This window comes from Cibotium barometz, chromosome 21 (genome assembly GCF_041138505.1).
Source record: "Cibotium barometz isolate CiBa-2024 chromosome 21, ASM4113850v1, whole genome shotgun sequence".
Lineage (NCBI taxonomy): Eukaryota > Viridiplantae > Streptophyta > Polypodiopsida > Cyatheales > Cibotiaceae > Cibotium > Cibotium barometz.
Window position 1 is genome coordinate 29841148 of NC_141066.1, and position 17038 is coordinate 29858185.

General features: G+C 49.1%; 1 non-coding gene across 1 annotated transcript; it reads left to right on the forward strand.

Moving 5' to 3' along the window:
* Window positions 1–13505: 13505 nt before the first annotated feature.
* Window positions 13506–13658, forward strand: LOC147627043 (5.8S ribosomal RNA). The gene has a single exon (XR_015268554.1). It is a non-coding gene; the product is annotated as a 5.8S ribosomal RNA (ribosomal RNA).
* Window positions 13659–17038: the final 3380 nt, after the last annotated feature.

A 17038-nucleotide genomic window follows, 5' to 3' on the forward strand; every position in this document is an offset into this window, starting at 1 on the left:
AGTTTATTTGTAGCATTTATTGAGTAGAATAATTTTTTCTTTTTTTTATCAATAGTATATATTTATATATAAGTACTGAAAAAGGTCCAATACACTTTTAAGACAAAAACATCAACCCAAAATCAACCTCCAAACATGTGATTGACTACAAGTTTCACCAATAGAGAAGTGAAATGATTGTGAAGAAGGTCCTACACTCAATTATTATGGGCAACTTATATAGTAAAAGACGCATTATGACTAGTGTACCCATGCACACGACATTTCAAAAGCTCCATACATTCTTGAAGCCGCAGCTTAGGCTCTCACTTTAAAAACAAAATTAAATGGTTCAAATGCAAATTAGAGATGCATCAACATTAACGACAAGGTTAAAAAGACATCAACTAGATTGTAGCAATGACACAAGATTTTCTAGAGCAACAAAAAAGCTTTTAGCCCCTTTCAAACATGAAGGCTTTCAGGAGATCATGATAAATTAGCGATGTCAAAATACTTCCAAAGTACTACCCGACGGTTGAGAGTAATGTATTGTATTAATGGCCCTGCACACCTTAAAAAATCACGGTAGAGTTTCTTTAATTTTCTTTCACAAATTTTTATTATTATTTCTTAAATGTGAAGAATAATCCTATGGATTCAAATTAGCCAAAAAAAAAATCAAGTTTACAGCAAAGAAAAATTGTGCCTCATCCTTTGTGACAAACTATGGGTTACCCTTTAATAAGTCGTTGGGTCACGTACCAACCAAGCTCTCCTCCCCTCCCAACAAAGACACAAATCTCGCTAACTGCTTGGCCATATGTTTTAATTCATACAAGGCTTTATTTGAGCAACTGCTAGGATATTGAGAAGTTGTTAGGACACTTACAGAGAACAAAGAGATGGAGATATGACGATTGAAAACTTAAGCAAAAACTAACACTTACAAAAAAGAACAGAGAGATGGAGTTAGTATTTACTCTTGAGTACACCATATTACATGACTTGTAGCGGCTAGGAGTAAATGCCTTGCATACCATATTAACATGTCATTCATAATTAGATGTTAAAGCCTTGAAAAAGGGGAGGGGGGGAGGGGTACTATAGACCACGAGGTCTTAGAGACCCTTGTCAGGTGGCATCCATGGCCATCGTGCATTGAAGAGTGCGCACACAAATCTTGATCAAGGGGCTCCACAGTTGAACTCAAAATAGCATAATTCATGATGAATCTTTATAAAAAAATAGAGATTTTTAGGAAATATCTCATAATTAAGATTAGTAGCATTTGAATTGAGGATTTCAAATTTGGAGCTTGTAATTAGGTCAAACGAGGGTCAAACCCTATATGAGGAGAGATTATAGATTTTGATTGTGATAGCTCCCTCCTCTACTTAGTTTCAACCATTAAAAAGCTGCCAACAAGTCCCCCCCATGCCTTCAGGTAAGTAGCGTCGTGTTATTCCTCATCCTGCCTATATCGAGCTTTGTATTCTTCATCAAAATTTTGATTAAGCTACTAAATCTCACTAATCACATGACTTAATTACTTAATTGAAAATACACAAACAACAAGGCATAATGAAATAATCTACTATATTTTTTTATAAATGAATATATACAAGGAAATAAGCAGTTTTGCAAGAGATCTGGCTACATCCTACTATGCATTAAACCTATGGATGCATGAACAAGTCAATACTTGTGCATGGCTCGGATCTACACATTGGGTGTGAGGACTTCTGAGCCTATTAGTGATTTATAAGACATGATTAAAGATATAACACTGAAAGTAAGATGCTTAGAACAGAAAGCTATGTGTTATTGCATTGGGACATGAGGCCTTGTTAAATAGCACCTGAAGAGGTACAAATGAAGAGGCACATCCTTGATGAAAGGGTGTGACTTTTGAATGAATAGTTGTGTCCTTTCGACATAAAGATGTGTCCTTTGGAGGATACTTCCGAAAGCGACTCACGGTGCTCGCTGAAGCTCCCGCCCCCTCCCTGCTCGCGTTGCCTGCACATCTGCGCCCTTCGCCTCCCTGCCTGCTCGCCCCCTCGCCTCCCTGCCTGCTCGCCCCCTCGCCTCCCCTCGCTCCTCGCGCCTTCCCTTTCCCCCCCCGCCTGCCTTCGCTGCTGCGCCCCCTCCCTCGCTGCATTGCCCGCCGCCTCCATTAGCCCCCCCCGCCTACCTTCACTGCTGTGCCCCCTCCCCAGCTGCTCTGCCCGCCGCCTTCCTCACCTTCGCGCCCCCCCCTTCCTTCGCACCTTCCTCCCCTCTGCAGCGTCCCGTCCCCCCCCTCCGCCAGCTCGCTCTCCTCCCCTCCCTCTTGCGCGTAGCTCCCGCTCCCCCCCCTTGGGTTTCTCCTTCGTCTTCCCCCCCCCCCTCCTTTTTCTTGCTTCCGCCCCTAGGGGGTTTGGTTTTCTTTTTTTTCTCCGTCTTCCGCCTCTCTGTGTGCAGCTCATTTCTAGCAGGATCTCCGCCTTCGTCGCTCGCAGCTTTAGACTCTGATGGAGGCTCCTCCCACCCCGCCTCAGAGGGACTCATCCGCAGCCCCCTCGCCTGCTCCTGAGGACACCCCCATCAGGCTTTCTCTTTCGCCAGAAGAGGAAGCGAGCCTCACCGCAGAGGTGGAACGCCTCCAGGCTCATTCCACCATCTGCCGTATAGTCGGCACTCACCCCAGCAGCAGAGGGGAGATCCGGGATCTTCTTCAGGCCCGCCTTCTTGCAGATGTGGGCAAGATCCTGGACGTACAGCTACTAGGCCGTGGACATTACCAGATCGAGTTCGAGGCCGCCCAGAGCGTTGCCAAGGTCCTTGCCATGAGTCCCCTTGACATCAAGGGTGCTCGGGCTTTCTTCAGACCTTGGCAGCATGGATTTGACCCAGCAGCGATGGCGGAGCAGGGAGAGCGCCTTTTCCATGTTACAGTTTGCTTCCCTGGACTCCGTCGGGAGTATCTTCCGCTCCTCTCTAGGCTAGGAGCATTGGTGGGCTCGGTACTAGAGACTGGCCCCTCAGCAGCTTCAGTGGTGGCCAGAGCAGCTGGGCTACTTTCGGTCAGAGTGTTGGTGTCTGACATCTCCTCCCTTCCTAAGGTCATTCAGCTACCTAGGATAGGGGGGGATGGATAGATCAGAGAATGGAGTTCTCGGGGCTCCCGAATCAGTGCTTCATTTGCAGGCAGGTCGGCCATCTGGCCAAGGCCTACCCTCGCAGGAGACCTCGACCCTCACCACAGCAGCAGGACACTGATGGCCCACCCACAGATGCGGCTCGGCAGACTGCCTCCGGGACACCTGCTCAGGCCATAGAGACCTCGGAGTGGCAGCCTCGACAGGGGCACCGTCGAGGGAGACAGCCACAGCAGCACGCCCAGAGACCGCTGCAGACAGCAGCAGCCACAGTCTCAGCCTCACTGGGTTCCCGTGAGGAACAGTTTTTCTCCCCTCCAGGAGGAGACCCCCACGGGCGACGATTGAGGACCAGGAGATGCCAGCACCCCCTCCTTCACCCCCCCACCCCCGCCCCCTCCCTCCGCCTCGCTTCCACCATCGCCTCCTCCCATCCCCACTCCGGTTTCGGCAGCAGCTCCCTCTCCACCCCCCTCGCCCCCCCTCTCCCCCTCCGCCTGCCTCACCTTCCCGGGAGGCCCTCGCAGTCCCCTAGCGTTCACCTGCAATCCCGAGGGCGCTGAGTACCGACCTCGCTCGAGCATCACAGAGGAGACCTACCATGCCGATTCGGGCTTCACGGATTTCATCTATCCGCAGTCGGCTGAGTCGCCTCGGCATTAGACAGCGCTCGGAGGCTTTTGATTATGCCTTCACACGGCTTTTTGGAGCAGAGGGCCCCCATGAGCCAGCACCCATCCGAGTTCATGTAGTGATACCTCTGGCCCGCGGGGAGGAGGCACTAGATTCAGCGGTGGCCTTCTCGTTCCCTCTATGTGGCCCTTGCGACCGGAAGTGGACTCTAGAGCTCGCTCTCAGCACTTTGAAGACTCAGGCAGTTGAGTTTTCTCATCATATGAGCGATCTAGAGGTGACAGATGTGATAGGCCGACTATGGGAGTTGGCTCATTTTTTCTTGGATCTCGGGAGTGTGGATACCTCAGGGATTCGTCATTTGGTCGTTCGCATAGTGGCAGACTTAGCACGCGACCCTGGATATGTGTGTATACACGAGGTTGCTCTGTCAGAGCGGGAGGCAGTCGCCATGGGCCACAGCCACTGGCGCCTGATCCGTGATTCTTGCAGTACACCGGGTGGGCAGATTCGCAGCCGCTCGGATGGGGACTACTCTCCATCCAAGCCGCTTGCGAAGACCCGCCGTACGGCTGAGACAGCATCCACCTCAGCAGGGCATCCATGAGGATCATCTCATGGAATGTACAGGGCCTTGGCGGAGCACATTTTATACGCTATCGTGGTTGCTTGAGGCAAGAGCTTCAGAGATGCCTGGTTGGTGGCAGCATTGATATTTTGATGATGCAGGAGCACCACTTGGGTGAGAGGAGGATCCGGAGATATGGTTCGGTGATGCCTGGTAGATGGGACACTTTTTGGTCTGCAGGGTTTGGTCCTTTGGGTGGACAGGGAGGAGTATGCATGGTCATTGCAGATGTATGGCGGCAGGCCATTGTGGATCGAGGGATCATTGTGCCTGGTAGAGCACAGTATGTCATTCTGAGAATGCATGATGAGCTATTGGGCGTGCTCAACGTCTATGCACCCAATCATGCTAGTGCCAGAGCAGAGTTCTGGACCTAGGTTACGGATGCATTGCCAGAGGCCGCACATTGGTGTGTCGGGGGAGACTTCAACATGCTTGAGGACCCAGCCGATAGGGTGGGAGGCAGTCATGTTACAGTGCACGGCACGGAGCTTGCAGCTTGGGACCGGTTTTGCATGTCACTAAGGATCACTGATGCATGGCAGCATGGGACTTTCTCCCGGTCTCAAGACAGTTTTAGTTTCTCTCGGTCGGATCGCCGGCGGCACAAGGAGGGACTAATCTATCACGGATTGATCGCTTCTATGTGGGCGACTGGTTAGGGGAGCGAGGGGGCTCCGTCGGCATTCTTGCTGGCACCTCATTTTCAGATCATGCGCCAGTTATCTTGACATTGGAGGAGAGGACACAGGAGCCTAGCTTGCAGTTGAGGATCCCAGAGAGGGTACTTACAGATCCCAGTCTCGTTGAGGACATTGAGAGGATCTGGCAGGATAGTCAGTGTTCTGACCAGGATGCAGCGGGCCAGTGTGCCCAGGGACTCATCGAGATTAGCTCTTTTCTGCACGCTACAGCTTTGACACGGCTGGGAGAGATTCGCGAGCGGGAGCATCAGCTGAGACGCAGCCTTGCTTCGCTACAGCGCCTTCAGGAGCAGCAACCTGCATGTGAGTGGGTGGTGAGCCAGGCACACCAGGAGGTTAGAGAGGCAGAGGAGCAGAGACATGAGTTTTACTATCGTCGTCAGGCCTCTCAGTGGACGCAGCTTGGTGATAGAGTGACTGGAGAGTTTTTTGAGATCACTGGACCCCGCCATGCGCGAGCAGGAGTCCGTCAACTTGGTAGACCGGATGGATCGGTAGCTACTGAGCTCGGGGAGATCAGAGCCATTGCCACTGCATTCTATAGAGACCTGCTTTCAGCGGAGCCAGCCACTGAGGATCGAGATGCTTGCAGACAGACTGTGTGGGCCCATGTGCAGAGGAGGGTCACAGACCGTATGCGTACAGTTCTAGGAGTGCCTCTGTCAGAGATTGAGCTTGCCGAGGCCTTGAGGGTCCTGCCGCGACATAGTTGCCCAGGGGAGGACGGACTGACGCCGGCCTTTTTTATGTGCTATTGGGACCTTTTGGGGCCAGGCCTCCGCAGGGGCTTTCAGTATGTTTTGGACACTGGGGTGATGCCACAGAGCTTTTCAGAGGGCTTGATCTATCTTATCCCCAAGGGGGAGGGAGTATCAGATGATATTCAGCATTGGAGGCCTATTACGATCCTCAATACTATCTACAAGGTCTTAGCAAAGGCCTTGAGTTTGAGGATCCAGCCCTTCCTGGGGGAGTTGATTCATGCTACTCAGACAGGATTTGTCAAGGAGCGCAGTATCCTTGACAACATCTTTACTTTCTGGGAGGCGACGGCCCGAGCTAGATTTCTTGGCGAGGACTTGGTCGTGATGCTTCTCGATTTTGAGAAGGCATACGATAGAGTTGATTGGGGTTTCTTAGAGGGCACTATGCTTTGCCTGGGTTTTGAGCCAGGATGGATCAGAGGGGTGGTGGCTCTGTATTCCACAGCTCGCAGCCAGGTGTTGATTGCAGGAGGACAGGGGCCGAGTTTTGAGCTGACCAGATCAGTCCGTCTCACAGGGGTGTCCTCTCGCCCCTTTTCTTTTTCTCTTCTTTTTGCGGAGGCTATGAGCATGTATTTGACGGCAGAGGAGGTTGGTTTGAGAGGACTCCAGCTCCCAGTCTGGGGGGAGGACCTGCTCGATGCTGAGTTTGCAGACGACACAGGCTTATTTTTGCATGGCCAAGAGGCCAATCTTCTTCGAGCAGAGCAGTCGCTCCAGGTTTTTAGTAAAGCTTCGAGAGCATTGATCAATTGGCGCAAGACAGTGGCCTTTTGGATCAGTAGTGCTCCCACTCCGGCATGGAGCCCGGGCCCCGGTTTTAGATGGATTCCTCCAGGCACAGCAGTGCGGTATTTGGGATGCCAGATTGGACTAGATTTGTCACCTGAGCAGCAGATTGCCCCGCTTCGTCTGAGCATTCGGAAGAAGCTTTTGTATTGGAGTACAGCTCGACTATCCTTGGCTGGGAGGGTGGTGGTGGCAAATCAGGTGCTGTTAGCGACCATGTGGTACATTACGTCTTGCTGGATCTTCTCGAGCTCTTGCATCAGCCAGGTACAGAGGTTGATCAGGAACTTTCTGTGGTCTGGGCGGGACGGTCAGCCAGCCCGTGCAAAGGTTGCATGGGCAGTTATTACACTTCCGTTGGCTCAGGGAGGTTTGGGCATTATAGATCTAGTCGATCAGAGTAGAGCCTTATTGGGGAAGGTTATTGTTCGGGGGCTACTTCTAGGCGCTGAGCCTTGGAAAGAGCTCCTCTTGCAGCGGTCTGCAGGCTCAGGCGCCCCCAGCAGGGGGCACTTGGGCACCAGAGATTCGCTGGATCTTCATAGAGATGAGGAGGACAGGCCTCAGTAGAGGATGGGAGGACAGATCTGCTTTGAGTATCCTGAGAGCTTGGGAGGTGCTGAGACCGGGGCTCTCTCAGCGACCTCCTTCTTGTGTTTAGGAGCGGGCCAGACAGCCGCTCATCTGGAGCCCAACGGTTCGCACAGAGCAGGGTCATATGCTGGGTTCTCGGCCTCGTCTAGCCTAGGGGCCTTTAGCGGCGGCAGGCCCAGCACGTAGTTTTGGAGACTGGCAGGCCTTCTGCAGTCTCCCAGAGGAGATCCAGGTGGAGAGGCTGAGTCACTTCAGAGGGGGGTTGATTATGAGGGATGATATTCAGGAGGAACTCACAGAGGAGTGATTCACACCTCTCGAGTCAGTGGCCCCACGGTGGTTGGGAGCCTTTACACAGTTGGAGAGCCTGATTGCTGTCAGAGCTTGCACTGAGGATGGCAGATGTCTCTACTATGAGATTCAGGATGAGGGCCGACTTCAGAGAGTGGAGGTGGAGTCGCCTTTGGTTGCAGAGTGCACCTTTCAGAGGATACGGGTAGTGGCCGCCGCTTCTCGGAAGTGGCATATTGACCCCGACCCTACTGATGTGCTCCCAGATTGGCGCATATGGGCATATGCAGCGCGCCCCTTGGCCCGACTACAGTGGGACCCCGGGGAGCACGAGTGGCATGATCCTTATGCATCCCTTGAGGCCACAGAGATTACCTTTTTCCAATCTACTGTTCGGCTGGGGTGGCATATTTTGACGGCGAGGAGGACGGTCTCTCCAGCGGCAGCGGGGCATTGGCGGCTACAGGGACTCTCACAGGAGTTCCTGGAGGATTTTTGGGCTCGGCTCTGGTGGGCTAGTCGACAGGCCCGCAGGATCTCGACTTTCCACTGTGGCTGGTCGCCCACCACCACAGGGGCTCAGCAGTTGGCACTTGGCTTGTTTACAGCGGTCTTCCGGCGGCCTGCGTCCGATGCGGCCACCCTATGGAGACACAGAGACATTGCCTTTGGGATTGCCCTCAGGCACAGCAGATTTGGTTGCGGATGCTGCGTATTCTGGCTCCCTCTCTCCAGAGGGTATGTTTACGTGGGGTGCCGCTGCTTGGTCGACTTCGTCAGGGCCTGCTATGGGCTATGAGATGGAGCATGGCAGTCAGGCCATCAGATTCATTAGGGGCCAGCCTCGCCTGGTTCCGGCACTGGATTTCTCATCCGCCAGCTAGACACAGGAGAGGGATTTACGATGGGAGCTCCTCAGCAACCTCACCATCTGGTTCACCTGGAGAGCCCGGTGCTTCACGGCCTTTGAGGGGAGATTGGAGCCACCAGCAGAGACTGTACGGGGGATTTGGCAGGAGCTGATCCACACCCTGCGAGGACGGTATGACTGCATCCGGGGAGACTCGGCGGATGAGGCGATCTTGCGGCGCCAGGCCTTTCACACCACTTGGCGCCGTGGCCCCTTCTACACCTTACACACGGGATCCCCCCGTTGGCACTACAGGCCACCTGTCTGGCTTTTCCCCCCTCCTATTGTATGATTTAGCCTCTCAGTCCTTTGTACTGATGCTTGTATTTTGCAGCACCTAGGGAGAGTCTCCCGGACTGCCTGATGTATTCACTGCTCTGTTTCTCTTATGAGCAGGAGATATCTTTTGTAGCCCTACGGGCATTTTTTACATAACTAATGAAAGGATCTTTTCTCCAAAAAAAAAAAAAAGATGTGTCCTTTGATCAATAGATGTGTCTAATTGAATAGATGTGTCCTTTGGTGATGACCCATGTGACAGGGTGTGACGTAAAGATGTGTCCTTGGATCAATAGATGTGTCTCTTTAAATAGACATGTCATTCGATGATTTCCCATATGACAAGTTGTGACCCTTCACTGGTGTCCTTTTAATGATTAAGAGTAATTAATAATAATGAGAGAGATTAAGTCACAATCGTGACATTCCCTCCTAGTTGAAAAAAGATCCAGGGTTATATAAGTAATTATTGTTGACTAAAGAACTCTTGAAGTAATTCTAGGTACTATTGCAGATCTTTATCACTTTTCCGAGTTAAATCTAAATCATCCAAATATTTCCATTATACCAAGAATTCTATAATAATCTTTTATTGAGTTTCTTCTGTTGAACATCAAGAATCTTCTTTGAGAAATAAGATAATTTGAAACCTCCAGAATAGTAAAATCTCCTTATACAAAGTTCTTGATCCATGATGTGTGAAAAGTTGGATGAATTTTTCCCCATGAAGGTGATAAGTCAAAGGAGAATTCTTCTTAATAATCCGAAAAGAACCATAGTAACAAGGTCTTAACTTTGAAAATTTTGATTTCATTATTTTATATCGAGAGGAGCGAATATAATGAAAGGGTAGCTACACGGCAATCTTATCAATCATGAAAACTAATTAAACACATAAGAATGCTAGATAAGAAAAAAGATAACAGTTTTGCACAGTACACCACACTAGGGGCCAGAAGATGGGCTGAACCCCCCCCCCCTATGGTTAGATTACCAAAAAGGAGTCTGCTTCAAATACAACTTTGCGGGTGCCCAAGGATTCTCCACTAGTTAGCACCTATTTCTTCTAGTACAATATGAAAACAAAATAAAGCATATGCTAAATTTGGTGTCACTCCTCAGCACAAGAGAGCATTCCCGGCATAAAGCACATGTAGGACAACCATGGACAACCCAGAGCACTCCCACATCATCCCGCGAGACAACCCTGCATCTTCATCTTCCTATCTAGCTCACAGAGCAAGTCGACCAACCTTGAAGGGCTATTTACAACAGTCGACCAGCTCTCAAAAGCCACAAGAGAAGTCGACCAGTAGCAGTTCACAAGCTAGAAGGTCTCCGATCAGTAGGAATTCCCTTTCACACAAATTGGCCAACTCTTCTTCTCTTTCCAATGCCTTGACCAGCAACTTTTTAAACATCTAGCCAACAGAGAAGCTTCCAGAAGAAGTAGACCAAATTCCCCCATACACCTAGTTGGTTTTTGTCACACTGGATGGCCGTAAAACTGGTCGACCAGCTCTCCCATGCACCCAGAAAGCATGCGCATGAGCCAAAACTGGAGTTCCTTCAATAATAGAGCTCCTCTGCCAAAAATAACCCAATCGTGTGCTTTTTTGGTCCAGAAGGAGGCACCTACTATTAGTTGGCTCAAAACAAGTCCGGTGCTCGCCTTTTGGGTACCACATGTATTAAAATAGTCCTGCAGTGTGAATATCTTATAAGTTGTCCGGTCACTTATAAGTGAGTGTGGACCTGCACCCATAATTATTAGTATGTGAAATCATAAAGCTATAAGTGAGTGTGGACCTGCACCCATAATTATTAGTATGTGAAATCATAAAGCTATAAATTGGGTTTTTAGGGACACTTACCACCTACAAAACATATGTAGACCACTTGTCAGTCCCCCAAACAGGTGTGCATATACATGTCCATAGGGTGCCCAGGTGTCCCCGGCCTCATGGAGAACACATGCAGTAATCTCAAGCATTGTCCAGACAAACAAGACAAGTCATCCAAATATAAAATCAAAGTCATGCATACACATGAGTATAGTTAGACTAGAAGAAACACCCATCTACTCAATTGTATCAAGTAAAATGTTGAGGGTTTCATGATCCTTCCAGAATCTTCCGAGAACATAAATATAGAAGATTACCAGGATAGCTAGTCTCGGGAAATCATATCATGTCAGGCTCCATGAGCCACACATGTACACCATGTCAGACCTCACAAGCCATGCATGTACTATCATGTCAGGCTCCATGAACCATATATGTACTGTCATGTCAGGATCCATATGCCATACAAACACACCATGTGAGGCTCCACAATCCATACATGTATGTCATGTGAGGCGCCATATGCCACATAAATACTAGCAATAAGAAGCAATGAGTAATTTTTTGACATTCCCCTCGAATTCTAAGCAATTGATCGCAACCGAAAAGCTTCTAGATAGGCCTTCAGAAGTTTTGGATAATCTTGAAAATAATCCTTGTCCATCCATTTTGCATCCATAGCCGAATAGTTTTAAACTTCACAAAATACATGCGTACTAGCTTGCCACCTACATGCTTACGCTCCTTATGAAAAACTATCTGCTCAGGTTGCAATACCTCCTCAAGCTCATCCACCTCTGGTCGATCTTCCAAAACTAGTTCCATAGGAGGTGGCCCCACATAAGGCCTCCGCAAGCTAACATGAAATACATTACGTATTTTCCAGTGATCAGGTAATACTAATCTATAAGCCACTTCATTTATCTTCTGCAAGATCTGTAATGTCCCATAATACTTGTTTGAAAGCTTAGGATACCAGCCTTCTTTACCTGGCCACTTCTGAAGACGTGTGGTGACTGAGTGATGGCCTCTACTACACCACTAGTAGGCAAACAAGAAGAAGACATAGTGGGATCAGAAATGGGGGACACCAGAATCCCAACTCCAAGGGCACCAACCAACCTGGCAACTGTCCTCAACCCTCTAGCTAACAACTCCGGACACTTCAACACCCTCCCAACCTCCCTATCAAGTCCAGTTGCCTCCTCCAACTATTCTCTCAGGTTAGTCCTCACCTCCAACACCTCTCACCGTCCACCTAAAATCCTCTCCTAACCCCATCTACTAACCAAATTCACTCTCAGCTGACAAAGAACAGTATGATTCTACCTCCGAAATCCACCTCTAGATCCTATTCAAAAGTCTATCCTCCAAACCTCCAGAGTGTCCTCCAATATTAGCAGAGCTGACCTTATATCCCAACCCCAGGGCCTTCCTGAACACTATGTTGACCACCTTATGACCTCTTACTAGATGAAGTAGACTGATTTCTGCCTCAAAAATTTGACACAAAATCTGCAGAAAGGTTATCACACTACAAGCCCTCTACTCACAGTAGTTGAGTGACCCACAGCTGCCTCTATGCAATCACTCTCATCCACCTCATCACAGTCGCTTGACTGGTCATTCACATAGGACACATGCATGGTCTTAGTAGCATCTGCAGCATCATCCCCATCAATCCACTTTAAAATAAGTAGCATCAATATCATCTACAAAAGTATCAACAAAGCACAAAGGAGCATCTTGCAGCTCACCTTGATCACATTCAGCACCCACAATATCCACAGAACCCCTTGCCACTTCTAAAATACATTCAGATGCCTACTTCATATCACCATCTTCCTCTAGCTCCTTCTCTGAAAACACAAAGTCAGAATCCTTCAAACCTATGCCTGCTTCCCGCATATGAACATCAATAGTCACCCCAAAGACTCCAGGAGCATCAACACATGCATCCTCCGTTACTAACTCAAATAGACTTTGATCCAAATCTATCTCCTCATCTAATCCATTCAAAGACTCTATCACTTCCATAATAGCTCCAGCCATATTCACATCTTCAAACCGACTCAGGGGTTGCTCTTAATTCCAATCAACTCCTAGAATCCCCAGCACAATCATATTCAAATTCCCTACCTGATCAGTCAGCCTTTGTACCTCTTGATGCAGACCCTCCTGCCTTCTACATGACTCGACAAACCTGGGAGTTTCCACACAACTTTCACTCTGTACATGCATAACCATGGGCAAGGCTTTCACCTCAGACCTGCTTGCTTTCCTCTCCTTTCTTGCCAGCTACTCCTTCCTCACTCTCTTTCTCCACTGCTCAGTTGGTGATCCTGACTGCCCTATCATATTTGTCAGGATCTTTCAGCTCCACTTTCACCCTAATGCTCTCATGCAACACACCAATGAACCTGTCTTTTTTTAGAAAATCAGGTGGCACCTAATTCTCACCCAAAGCTTTCAGAAGATTTCTCCAAACAGCCTCAAACCTGCCAACCAAATCAAACATGTCTTCATCCCCTCCCTGATTCGGCTTATGAAGCTCTCTCCATAACTCTTCTGGGCTGTCAGTTCTCCCATACTTCCTCTTCAAAGCTCTCTTCAACCTGTCCTAGCTTTCCCTGTCAACATCCATGGCCTCAAATTCAAACCATTCCCTAGCTTCATCTTCTAACAACAAGTCTACCATCCTCAACTTATAGGCATCATCATCTCTGCCATTGCCCAAAGCCACCAATTCAATCCTTCTAAGAAACTAAGCAACATTCTCATTCTTCTCACCTTTGAACACATCATATCCAAAACCAGCCATAGGTCCTGAGTCAGTCAACAAGTAAATTCTAACTTGCTAAACAAAGCCTTTAACATGAGCCTTTTGATCCTCAGTGGGGGCATCACTGAGACCCCTCCCTACGGGAGGATCAACTTATGTAGCAACGACTCTCAGCAACGGATATCTTGGCTCTTGCAACGATGAAGAATGCAACGAAATGCGATATGTCGTGTGAATTGCAGAATTCCGCGAATCATCGAGTCTTTGAACGCAACTTGCGCCCGCGGCTCGTCCAAGGGCATGCTTGCCTGAGCGTCCTCACGACCCCCACGCCCCCGCCCCCTGCCTCCTCCTGGGAGCGGGGGGCCCACGGCGGAGCTAGCCATCCGTACGCACGTCCCCCTCCCGTCCCACGGGGCGACGGCGGGGCGACCGTGTCGCGATCGGCTGAAATGCATCGATGGTACCGCGTGGCGAGGTGCCGCAAGGGTGGTCCGCTCCCCCGCTCCCCCTCCCCCTCCCCCCTGCGTGCCGGCGGGAGGATCGGCATTTATGCTTACTTTGATGCTTATGCACACACTCTTATTCTATTTAGCAGAGTTCTTCAGAGATGATGTGCCATGTTCATGGATTTGAGCTCAAGGTGTCATGCTTTTAAGGGTACATCAGCATGTAGCAGATGTTAGAGCTTCATCGACATATCTTTTTGATGGGCAGTGTTCTACCCCGCGTCTACTTTGTGCTAGTGGAGTGTTGACATACTTGTGAAGACATGTTTTATGTTTTCATTTTATATTATCATGGGTGGATGGCATTGTATTCGATGGGTTCCCAGCCCTAGCATGTTGCCATAAAATGGTTGCACTATACTTGCACTAGATACATGTTATGTGCATGACACTGGCATGGCCCTATACTTGTGGGCACGAGTCGTTGGATTGGGAATCCGACCCACTGGGTGTGCTAGGTGTTAGCCCATGTGCGTGCACTCCATGTGATCCACCCTTAACCGCCATAACCTTTACCTACCCTAACGATCACCCTTCACTATTAACAAGCTGCAGGCTCTTCAGCAGGAAGTTCTTCACGCTGGGAAGGAGATATCATCAGAGGACATGGCCATAATGTTGCTGTCGCACTTGCCCTCTCAGTACTCAGCATTTTACTCATCTTTGATTACCAGTGGCAGGCTCAGCACCATTACGTGGGAGGAGCTTGTGCCCATGGTCCTGGACCAGGAGGAACAATTCACGAACCCTCCTCACGGTGGAGGTTCGGAGGCCTTAACTGGCCAACGGTTGAAAGGCCGTAACACGGGCAAAGGGAAGGCTTCGTCGGCGAAGTCTTCTGAGAAGAAGTCCGTTTTACTGACCGCGAGAAACTAAAGGCAGAGAGGACCTGTAATGATTGTGGCGAGAAAGGCCACTATTGGAGGCAGTGTCCCAAGCGGAAGACCGAGAAGGGTGAAGATTCCTCAACAGCAATCATGAAGACTCCGGCTTTTGTGCACCTGGAGGTGGTGGACACCGATGTTTCATTTTCTTCAGGCAGGGAGGAGATTGGAGGACTCTCCGCAACAACGGATACTCGGGAGTGGATTCTAGATAGTGGTGCTTCCAGGCACACGACTCCTTCCCGCTCTGGTTTCCAGGATCTCTGCAAGTATTCTGGTCACATTCTTACTGGGGATACATCCACTATCCCAGTTCACAGTGAGGGCAGGATGGAGATAGTTCCCGATGGCAAAGGGGGGAAGCATTCCTCCCAGGTGTTGTGTGTTCCATCACTTGGTTTTCATCTGTTGTCAGTGCATCAGGTTTGCAAGACTGGCATACGGGTGGAGTTTGATGAGCATTTTGTTGCTCTCCGGGACAAAGCAATAGGCCAAGTGGTTTGGGAAGGCGGAGTGGAGAATGGAGTTTACAAGCTTTCAGCACTCTCTCTCCCAGGTTGTCAAATCCCCACGGATCCCCTCGTGATCAATCTTGGTTTGAAACTCGAATCCTGCAACAAACGAACAACAAACAAGCAAGGGGGTGCAGGCCTGACTCACCTCCCAACCATGACAGCTGTGGGCGAGCCCACAGTCTTGGCTGTCCCCACCGAGCCACGAGCTGAGCTAACTAGGTTGACGTACCGACCAATCTCCTCCTCGCGACGTCCCATACCGCCACGAAGCTGCCCTCGCGGGCCTCGAGACTGCTGTCGACCTCGGCTGCATAAAGCAGGTGCACGTCTGCACTAGATCCAGGCTCCAAGACCATAGAGCTCTCACAAACTCACGAGACTCTCTATATACAATAACTAACCTTGGCCACCCTTTTTATAGGCTCTTGGCCAGTCATCGGGCGTCCACACTTGGCCGCCCGCTCGTCCATACTTGGGTGCCCGCCCGTTAGTATATTCCTAACTCAACTCGTCAATCAGCCTGCCTAGTTCCAAGCTTCCCCAAGCCTCGAAACTAGTCTTGCATGCGTATAGCACACGGTAGATACCCACTGTGCACATGACATACTCCCCTTCCTCTCAGAGCTCACTCCTGAGCTCACTAAAAAGCCAGGGTAATCTCTCTGAAGAGAAGTCAATGTCTCCCATGTAGCGTCCTTCTCAACACGATCCTTCCACTTGATCTTGTATTCCGTGATAAGTCCTAGACATCTATGATTTCTTGAGGAGTAACTAACTGATCTGCTCCACCCAGTACTTCCTTAAGTCTACTGACATGAAATACAGGATGAACTTTCACATGAGAAGGCAAATCCAATTCATATGCAACTGAACCAATCCGTCGTGTAACACGAAATGGTCCACAGTATCTAGGGGCACCATCGTTCCTTCAAAGAACTCTCTGGGTGAACGATGTCTATTAGAATAAAACCTGTCTCGGTCTTGAGCACTTCTAATAGATTCCTTCGCAACTTGTAACATTTCCTGCATATCTTGCAAAAAATTACGTGCTGCATCATACTGAAGTCCTGAGAATCCTACTGTAACAGGTGATCTTGGTTGAAAACCGTACATAAGCAAGAAAGGACTAAACCCTGTACTCGTATGCTTAGTACTGTTATATGCAAATTCTAACATAGGAAGATAATCCTCCCATGAACTCTGTCTTTTGGATACATATGCTCGAAGAATATTCTCCAAAATCTAATTCACTCTTTCAGTCTGGCCATCAGATTGAGGATGATCTGAGGAACTCAAATTCAAAGTTGTTTCCAACTTCTCAAAAACAAGTTTCCAAAAATCACTCGTAAACTTAGAGTCCATATCACTGACTATGTCCTGCGGTAACCCGTACAGTCTAAACAATTGCTCGATAAACTGTCGAGCTAATTGCGTAGCTGTAATAGTCTTCCGGGTCGGTAAAAATCTAGCCATTTTTGTCAAGCGATCTACCACAACCCAAATAGAATCGTGGCCTTGATGTGTTCTTGGCAATCCGGTAATAAAATCCATGGAAATACTTTCCCATTTATTACCTGGGATTTGCAAAGGATGCAACAATCCAGCCTGTCTAAAGCGTTCAGCTTTATTTGCCTGACAAATCTGACACTTGAGAACATAATCTTCTACATACCCTTTCATTTTCGGCCAATAAAAAGTGTGTTTCACTAAAGATAGCGTCCTGTGTACCCCAGGGTGTCCAGCAGAAGGGGCGTCGTGACACTCCCTCAGAATCTTGGACCTAATGTCCG